This window comes from Apodemus sylvaticus, chromosome 1 (assembly GCF_947179515.1).
Source record: "Apodemus sylvaticus chromosome 1, mApoSyl1.1, whole genome shotgun sequence".
Classification (NCBI taxonomy): Eukaryota; Metazoa; Chordata; class Mammalia; order Rodentia; family Muridae; genus Apodemus; species Apodemus sylvaticus.
In genome coordinates, this window is record NC_067472.1 from 99,284,157 (window position 1) to 99,292,995 (window position 8,839).

Here is an 8,839-nt window from a genome sequence, read left to right on the forward strand (position 1 = left end):
TCTCTAATGTTCTTCTAAGTTTATAAATGTGCTTAGTTTGATGCTTAATCTTTTAAGTGTGTGCATCCACGGAACCATGTCCCACACGCATCAAGATGTCTAACATGCCCCTCACTGGAACGCTCCCATTGTATTTCTCTCAGAACAGTGTCTTCCGTCCTCACAATGGGGGGGGGGTGTCACTGTTTTCTCATCTACCACAAATGGAGTTTTCCTGTTCTTCAACTTAATATAAATTTACTTCTATAATCATAATGAACTCCTGTGATTTGGCTGATTCACCTCAGCATGCTTTTGTGATTTATCTATGTGGCTAGTCTGATACTTTTAGTATTTCTTACATGGTTCTTTCACATCCTTTCCTCCTCCCTTGGGTGAACATTGGAACATTCATCACTCTTTCCTAACCCAATCGTTTAGGAAACTTGACCCCAAAATACATCTGGATTCCATCGAATTCTGTTTTGCTCTGTTAACACCTTCATACAAGCTGCCACATCTCTGGCAACAGACATACAGCACAGTTTTTGTCTAGGCTTCTTGGTATTTGGCTCCTGAAACCCTTGGCATTTCTGGGAAAGAATGCTTTTTTTTTTTTATTTCTAGGGCATACTTGGTGCCCAACGATGATGTAATGGTTTGAATGAGAATGAGAATGGCCCTCTAGAATGGCCCTCTAGAATGGCCCTATGGAATCATATTTTAATGCTTACTCATTAGGGAGTGGAAGTTTGAGAAGGATTAGGAGGTGTGGCCTTGTTGGAGCAGTTATGTCACTGAGTGTGGGCTTTAAGGTTTCAAAAACCCATGCCAGGCCCAGTGTCTTTCTCTCCGTGTCCCTCTCCTCCCTCTCCCTGTCCCTCTCCTCCCTCTCTGACTCTCCCTGTCCCTCTCCTCCCTCTCCTCCCTTTCCCTCTCCTCCCTCTCCGTCCCTCTCCTCCCTCTCCCTGTCCCTCTCTCTCTCTCTGCCTCTCCCTGTCCCCCCCTCTCTCTCTCCCTCTGCCTCTCCCCGTCCCTCTTCTTTCTCTCTCTGCCTCTCCCTGTCCCTCTCTCTCTCTTTGCCTCTCCCTGTCCCTCTCCTCCCTCTCCTCCCTCTCCCTGTCCCTCTCTCTGCCTCTCCCTGTCCCTCTCTCCCTCTCTCCCTCTGCCTCTCCCTGTCCCTCTCTCTTTCTCCTCCCTCTCCCTGTCCCTCTCCTCCCTCTCCTCCCTCTCCCTGTCCCTTTCCTCCTTCTCTGCCTCTCCCTGTCCCTCTCCTCCCTCTCTGCCTCTTCCTGTCCCCTTTCTCTCTCTCCCTGCCTCTCCCTGTCCCTCTTCTCTCTCTCTCTGCCTCTCCCTGTCCCTCTCCCTCTCCTCCCTCTCCTCCCTCTCCTCCCTTTCCCTGTCCCTCTCCTCTCTCTCCTCCCTTTCCCTCTCCCTCTCCTTCCCTACCCTTGGCCAAGGATCAGAATGTAACTGTCACTTACTACTCTAGTGCCATGCCTGCCTGCCACCACACTCTTCACATGATGATAATGAACTAACCTTGGAAGCTATAATCAATCCCAGTTAAATGCTTTCTTCTATAAATTGGTCATTGTGTTTCTTCACTGTAAATGCTGTGTAAATAAATCATGTAAACGCCGGTGGGGACCTAGATAACATTAGTGTAAGAGCTGATTACTTAACCAATCTAGTGATAAGAACGTGAGAACTTTTGTGCTCCAGAGGAGGAGGAGGAGGAGGAGGAGCAGGAGGAGCAGGAGGAGGAGGAGGAGCAGGAGGAGGAGGAGTAGGAAGGGACCATGGATATACATACACATATATATCATTAATGTGTTGCAGTAGAAATATGGAGCTGAAAGAATAATAACTATTTAGTAGGCTTACCAAGAAATAAACCCCTTTCCCTTAGAACTAATTTTGGAATAGTGTGAAATTGTGCTAGATTTATATTGTATTGATAGTGTCTTGGAGCTCAATTGACCAATAAAAAGTTATATAGTTATGTTTAGGAGTTCTAAGGCTAGTGTTTTTCCTGCTTGCAAAACCACCACTGGGCGGGGGGGGGGGACCACCACTGTTTTTTTTTGTTTGTTTGTTTTTTTGTTTTTTTTTTTTCTTTTTCCACCACTGTTTAAATAGAAGAAAAAGAGCTCTGGGTGGTTGTGTAGAGGTTTGAATAAAAATGGCACCATAGGTTCAGTGGCAATATTGGGAGGTGTGGACTTGTAGGAGGAAGCGTGTTTCTGGGGGTGGGCTTTGAGATTTTGAAGCTCCAGCCAGACACAGTAGCTCACACTCTCTCTTCCTACTGCCTGCCCCTACAGGTATAAAACTCCAGCATATCTGCCTACCTGCTACCGTGCTTCTTGCCATACTGACAATGGACTAAACTTCTGAACTGTTAGCCAGCCCCAATTAAATGCTTTCCTTTATAAGAGTTGCTGTGACCATCATGTTTCATCACAGCAATAAAACCCTAAGACAGGGAGTTTAAATAAAATGATGTTTTCCTAGCAATCATGGAAGAATTTTGATAATGGTAAAAGCTCTTATGTGTGGGTTGCTACTGACATCATGACACTACAGCTAGCCTGGCTATATGGTTAAGGGGAGGGATAATGAAAACCTGGCTTTTAAGGGGACACCGAAATGAACATCACTATGGGGATTTTGGAAAACTCCAGCATTAAAACAGAACATGTTGATGTTCATAAGAGGAACTAATTTGGGAATAAGGTACAGTTGTACAGACCTGTAGTCTTTACTTGGAAGGTAGAGGTTGGAGAATTGCTTGACCCTGGGAATCTGAAACCAGTCTGGACAATCTTAACTCAAAGGAGGAAAATAAAAGGCAAATCTGTAGCTTTAGAAGGTGGCTGGAATTTACCAATAGATATAACTATATACTTGTCCATTTTATTTCTGAACTGACCCAAATAAGTTGAGAGATTATGTTACAGGGAGCCCAAGAGAGATGACCACATAGACACAGTTTATAGCCAATTGGAAATCTTTATTCCAAATGGTAGGACTACACTCGGATTATTTAGGACCTAAGTATAGTCCTGAGCATTTAGAGCAAAAGGCATTTTAAAGACAAAATCCACATCATGGTATCACACTCTGCTGTTCCCAGAGGAGATTTGTGCAAGCAGGCAGTTTAGCAGAAGCTAAGCTAAGCTAACTGTAGCATTGTGAATTCAGGTTCCTAGAATAGAGTTGGGTAATTTTCCACTGGATTGTCCATCAGGGTAATCAAATTCTAGTTAAACCTGAAATGGCCTCAGGTTGGTCTTGCCCTGTCACAATTACAATAATGCAAAAAAAAATGGAGAACACTATATGATTTCATTTTGTATTGTTAAGATACAAACTACTCCTAAAGACACTTCTGGGGTAGAAGAGACAGATGTCACATTCCCTGTAGAGTTGCAGAACATAGCTGGTAGGTAGGACTGATTTGGACCAGAAGTGGTTTTGTTCCCTTTATTTTACTCATTTTCCTGGTGTTTAAGTTTGAATCTATAGCCTTGCATATGCTCAGAAAGCCCTCTACCACTGAACTACTTCCTGACCTCTACCAACTTGTCTTGACAGAAATAGACACTGAGTAAACAGGGCTTTACTTACCCCATAATAGATGCAAATGCTAAGAGTGCTAATAAAGAGCTAGAATAGAAGACATTACAGTAACGAGGACTTTCAGATTGTATTTCTTCAAACAAGGAACATGCTTAGATCCCACAGTTACATCAGTGCACAGAGATGTTCTTTCAGGCCCAGTGCCAGAAATGGATGCCATGGCAGGGTCTCTGAAGAGAATCAGGCCCCTGCCTGTGTCAGAGGAGAGCCTCTTCTTATTTTTACACCTTAAGGACGGGGTGAGGTTTCCAGCAGCAGCCTGCAGCCAAGTTCTATGATTTCTATGCAGGATGAGTGTATGAGTGTGGCATGAGAACCTTAACATCAATACCCTCAGATGTTAACTCACTTCATGTCTGCAGTGTCCCAGGGATGCCTGGCCCCTTCAGTGACATGGGAAGCTGCTGTAAAGGAGAAGCTAGATGCTAGGTTTTATAGGTGGGTTGCTGCTCTTATTCCTCCACTGGGTGTCCTGCCTGGCTAAAGGAGGTGGACACTTCAGACTCCACATCTTTCACTGCTAGGAGACTCAGGGAGAAACTCTGTCATAGACTCCCTGGAGCACCCCCAATTCTGTTAACTGGACCAGGCCTCTGTTCCTAGCTCTCCCTACACCTTATCTCCCCTTCCCCTACCCATTCCCTCTCTTTTCCAGTTCTCTCCCCCCATCCACCTGCAATGACCATTTTATTTCCCTCTTTGAGAGCTTCAAGCATCCTCCCTTGGACCCTCCTTGTTGTTTAGCTTCTTTGGGCCTATGGATTGTAGGGTGGGTATCCTTTACTTTATGGCTAATGTCCTTCACTATAAGAGAGTACTACCATGCATGTCCTTTTGGGTCTGGGTTACCTCACTCAGGGTATTTTCCAGTTTTATCCACTTGTCTGCAAATTTCATGATATTATTGCTTTTAATAGCTGAGTGGTGTTCCATTGCATAAACGAACCGCATTTTCTTTATCTATTCCTCAGTTGAGGGGCATTTGGGCTGTTTCCAGTTTCTGGCTATTATGAATAAAGCTGCTATAAACACAGTTGAGCCAGCATCCTTGTGGGATGATGGGGCATATGTTGGGTACATGCCTAGAAGAGGTGTAGGTGGGTCCTGAGGTAGAACTTTTCTCAATTTTCTGAGACGCTGCCAAATTGATTTCCAGAGTGGTTGTACAAGTTTCCTTTTCAACACAACAAATTATATTTATTTCGGTATGCATCCACATTTCAACATGTAGTGGTCCTGAACAGAGTGGGGAACTTGGCAATGAGCCAGGAGGCCAGGCCCACTGATCTGCAAATGATCTGCAAATGAGGTGACACAGAGCTCCTCCCTGTCCCTGCAGAGGGTCTGAGGAGCCACACTGAAATCTGAATCTACAGGGTCAGGGCCTCCTGTTCAGTCAGCTGTCAGGCTCTACATCAGACCTGATGGGTGGCCGAGAGCCCTGTTCATACCTCTTCAATGTGTAAAAGCAAAAAGCAATTACGGGAAAAGGAACCAACTCAGAACCATGTGCACTGAGGACTCTGTGCATGGCCTTTCTCTGGGCATATATGCACCAAGGACCCTGAGAGCTGGCTAGTCTGAGTCTCCCTGTGACTACTTTGTTCACTTCATGACTTGAGCTCAAAGCTAGAGGGCCAAGGACTTGTGCTCCCTTCCCAGGCTGGTGGCAGGTGAATGTGGTCTGGAGCTAAGTGAGTGAGGCCAGGCTCTTCCAATCTCATTTGATGGCTTCTGGCCACAGCAAGTGTTGGGTGGTGATGGGCAACAAGGGAGTTGAGGAGGGGAAAGCAGCACCCCTTAATAAAGGTGGGGAGATGGGAAGCTCTGAATTCCTCACTCGAGGTCAATTTCAGAGGGAGGGGAGGCTTACAATCTAAGCTTTGGCCAAGGGCGGGAGTGGAGGAGTGGGGACCATGGCTGGATGGGGCATCACTTAAGACTTAAGAAAGCAGGGGTGCAGCCAAAGTGCTCCAAGTCCAGAAGTAGTCAGTTCCATGGCTGCTACCTGAAGCCTTTCCATCTATTCTAAGGGCCACCACACAGCTGTGGTGGGGGGGGGGAAGGGGCAGGCAAAGGCAGACCCAGGCCAAATGTCAGCAGCAGGTGATTGTGTGACTGTCTGTTCACAGTGGCATTGGCTGTGCCCACTGCTTCCAAAGGAAATCGATTTCAGCACCTCCGATCTCAGAAGTTCAATCAGGCAGACAGTGGTTACACTTGACAGATGATGGTACGCAGCTCAAGTCTGGTATTTCAAATGGACAAGAAGTTAGTTCTAGCACATTGTCTCTGGATGGAGTCTGAGTGGGGCTTCCTCCCCAGTACTTTGAGGTCTATAGATGTTATCTAGAAAATTCACTACTGTAGAAAATGAAGACTTGGGTTGGATGAGGAGAGGAGGCCGGGCCTTGGTGACTAATTGCTGTAACACTGTTCTTCTGGTGGCTGTGGCAGCTTTGCCTTCTCTTTTGACATCATCAGGCCCCGCAGTACCTGCAGGATGACTTTGATACTGTGGGAATTCTGCCACTTTTCCAGCACTGCCATGACTCTTGGATCCACCACTCGATTCGAACTGCTCACACCACTCATATTAACTCTTGTTACAAATCTTACAGATGAGGGTGCTTCTGGGTACTTAAGCCCACATTCTCTTTTAAGGCTGTGTATTTGGTTTTCATATATTGTTCATGGAGGCCCAATTATCATGCCTGTCCATCTTGTGTCATGTCCTTGTCCGCCTCCAGGGCCCAGTTAACTGTGCCATCGCCTACTCCTTTCTGGCCTTCTTCCAGCTCTTCCAACAGTTGGAAATTTCGAGGGACTTTTACTCCTGAGCCTGTGGTGGCTGCTATCTTGCATTGCTCTGTTGTACAAGTTTTCACTCTCACCAGGAATCAAGAAGTGTCCCCCTTGCTCCACATCTTTGCCAACGTGTGCTGTCACTTGAGTTATTGATCTTAGCCGTCGTAATAGGTATAAGGTGGAATCTCAAGAGTCTTTTTAACTTGTATTTTCCTAATGAGTAAGGATGTTGAACATTTAAGTGTTTCTCAGCAATTATAGATTTCTTTGTTGAGAATAATTGTGTTATTTGGTTTGTTGTCTAACTTCATGAATTCTTTATTAGCTCTCTGTCAGATATAGAGTTGTTGAAGATCTTTTCCTATTCTGGAGACTATTGTTTTGGCCTATTGATGGTGGCTTCAGACTCTTACATTTTTAATTAATTTTTTACAGTCCAGTTGTTACCCCACTCTGGGTCTATCATCCCAAATTTCCTCATCCCGTTCTTCCTGTCTCCAAGAGGATACCCCCCCAGCCCTTCCCCCCCCCCCAGGCCTCCCCACTGCCTGGGGCCTCTAGTCTCTAAAAGGTTAGGCACAGCTCTCACTGAGGCCAGACCAGGCAGTCCTCTGTTGTGTATGTGTTGGGAACCTTGTACCAGGTAGTGCATGCTGCCTGCTTGGTTGCTCAGTGTCTGTGTGAGAGATCTCAGGAGTCCTGGTTAGTTGAGACTGCTGGTCTTCCTATGTGGTCCTCCTTAGCTTCTTCCAGCCTTTTCCTAATTCAACCACAGGGGTCTGAGGCATCTGTCCATTGGTTGGGCGTAAGTATCTGCATCTGACTCTTTCAGCTGCTTGTTGAGCCTCTCAGAGGGCAGCCATGCTAGGCTCCTGTTTGTAAGCACACCATAGCTTCAGTAACAGTGTCAGGCCTTGGAGCATCTCCTTGAGATGGATCCTATTTTGGGCCTGTCACTGGACCTCCTTTCCCTCAGTCTCTTCCATTTTTATCGCTTCACTTCTTTTAGACAGGACCAATTCTGGGTCAGAGTTTTGACTGTTAGATGACAATCCCATCCCTCCACTTGATGCCCTGTCTTTCTACTGGAGGCAGACTCTGCGAGTTCCATCTCCCCACTGTTTGAGTCCTGGGAGTTTCTCACCTCGCATGTTTCTGGTATGTTCTAGAGGATCTCCCCACCTCCCACCACCCAAGGTTGCATATTTCCATTCATTCTGAAGGTCCTCAGGGCTTGTCTTTTATTCCCAGCACCCAATACCTGATTATGTTCCCCTTTTCCCCTCCCCCCCCCAAAACCCAGGTCCCTCTCTCCCTGTGCCTTCCATGATTGCTTTCTTCTCCCTCCCAAGTGGGATTGAAGTTCCTCACTTGGGTCCTTTGGCTTGTTAACCTTGAGTTTTGTGGATTGCATCCTAGGTATTCTATCCCTCCCTTTTCTTGCTAATATACATGTATTAGTGAGTACATACTATGCATGTTCTTTTGGGTCCGAGATACATTACTCAGGACGATTATTTTCTAGTTCCATTTTCCTGCAAAACACATAATGTCCTCATTCTTAATAGCTGAGTTTTCCATTGTGTAAATGAACCACATTTTCTGTATCCATTTGTCCCTTATGGGACATCTGGGCTGTCTCCAGCTTCTATCACTGATAAGGCTACTATGAACATAGTGGAACACGTGCCCCTGTGGTATGGTGGGGCATCTTTTGGGCATATGCCCAAAAGTGGTATAGCTGGGTCTTCAGGTAGATCTATTTCTAATTTTCTGGAACCTCCAGATTGAATTCCAGAGTGGTTGTACAAGTTTACAATCCCACCAGCAATGGAGATGAGGTCCTCTTTTTCCACATCCTTGCCAACATGTGCTATCACCTAAGTGTTTGATCTTAGCCATTCTGATTGGTATAAGGTGGAATCTCAGGGGTCTTTTGATTTGCATTTCCCTGATCTCTAAGGACTTTTAACAATTCTTTAAGTGCTTCTCGGCCATTCAAGATTCCCCTTTTGTGAATTCTGTTTAGTTCTATACTCCCTTTGTTTGATTGGGTTGTTTGGTTATTTTGAGGTTAGCATCTATCCAAAATACATAAAAACTTCAGGATTAGAGTCTTTTTTAAAAAAATTTATTAGATATTTGCTTTATTTGCATTTCAAATGTTATCCCCTTTCCTCATTTCCCCTCTGAAAAGCCCCTATCTAAGCCCCCCTTCCCACTTTCCTGACCTGGCATTCCCCTACACTGGGACATCAAGCCTTCACAGGATCAATGACCTCTCATTATCTGAAAAGGCCATCCTCTGCTACATATGTAGTTGGAGCCATGTGTACTCTTTGGTTGATGGCTTAGTCCTTGCGAGCTCTGGGGGTACTCGTTGGTATATATTGTTCCTCCTATGGGG

At 45.6% G+C, this 8,839-nt stretch overlaps 1 pseudogene; it reads right to left on the reverse strand.

Annotated features, from left to right (window-relative positions):
- Nucleotides 1–6,042: 6,042 nt before the first annotated feature.
- On the reverse strand, nt 6,043–7,583 carry LOC127681753 (ubiquitin-conjugating enzyme E2 variant 1-like; annotated as a pseudogene).
- Nucleotides 7,584–8,839: the final 1,256 nt, after the last annotated feature.